Below are 752 nucleotides of genomic sequence, written 5' to 3'. Positions count from 1 at the left end.
GCTAGGCGATGGTCTGTTGAGCTAATAAAATCGACAGTCTCATAATATAATGCCTTTTCTCTCATAAAATGACTATAACGTTGTAATTTTACAAGAAAAATATTAGGGTTTTTTCTCTAAAAACAGATTTAAATTTTCTTCAGTGTGGCCCTAATGATCTGTAATAACAAAGACCCCAATTTGGATTTGGGAAAAATTTTACTTCAAAATTGTTTCCAACTGATTCAGTCCAAAGCTAGTACTAGACAATACATCTTATCATGAATGTTGCAGGTTTTGGACAGAGTGCCATAGTAGTGAGTCCTGAAACCCAAAACTAAGTTAGCATCTTTGCACTTGCGGTTCCTTCGCCCTAAACCCTATGGGTTTTTTGAATGTGTTAAACAACTGAGATAAGGTCTGTGGTTAACATAATATTTAATAGGTCATCTGTTCAACTAAAGAGAGGTAATGGTTAAACTTTGTCTGGATAGTCTGCTCTTATCCAGTGTCCCGTTACATGAATAACTGTCACTGAATTTCAAATCATAGCTGAAACACATTTAATCCCTGTTTTGCCATAGTGTAAGAAAGATCCTAAGAAAAAGTCTACGTCGGATTCGTGATGTGGTCTTAAACCACAGAATAGTTTGCGCCTTTTTTCTTACAGTGATGAATCACATTGTGTTCCTAAGTTGAAAGCATATGCCAGTCGTTTCTATTTAACATAGCCATAGGTAAACGCTTCGCCAAATCCACATAAAAGGGCAGGG

The sequence above is a fragment of the Monopterus albus genome, unplaced genomic scaffold (genome assembly GCF_001952655.1).
Source record: "Monopterus albus unplaced genomic scaffold, M_albus_1.0 scaffold21.1, whole genome shotgun sequence".
NCBI lineage: Eukaryota > Metazoa > Chordata > Actinopteri > Synbranchiformes > Synbranchidae > Monopterus > Monopterus albus.
The sequence above is the reverse complement of the archived record's forward strand: the minus strand, read 5'-3'. Positions refer to the sequence as shown.